This window comes from Podarcis vaucheri (assembly GCF_965113315.1).
Source record: "Podarcis vaucheri genome assembly, chromosome: 10".
NCBI classification, from domain to species: domain Eukaryota; kingdom Metazoa; phylum Chordata; class Lepidosauria; order Squamata; family Lacertidae; genus Podarcis; species Podarcis vaucheri.
Window position 1 is genome coordinate 29,524,092 of NC_138748.1, and position 350 is coordinate 29,524,441.

The following is a 350-nucleotide window of genomic DNA, read 5'->3' on the forward strand; positions in this document are numbered from 1 at the left end:
GTGTCACCAGCATGTGAACATCATCCATTTCTCCCTATCATCTCAACCAGGTGAAGCTGGGCAAGCACTCGACCAATGTCTGCAAACAGTCATGAGCTGGATAACAGCCAAAAAATTTAAGCTGAACCCCTACATAGCAGGTGCTATGAATTGGTGAAAGATTGGATGGGAAAGAAATTGCATGAGAAGGCCCTGCTCTCGGTTTGTCTGGGGAGGACACTGGGCAAAGTGGGGAACCCAGAGAAGGTATTTATGGTAGGCTTTGCTGAAGCAAATTGCCCCCACCAAAGCAGCTGCCCAAGGATGCTGGGTGCTGCTGCTGACCCTACACATGAAAGACAATTAATTAA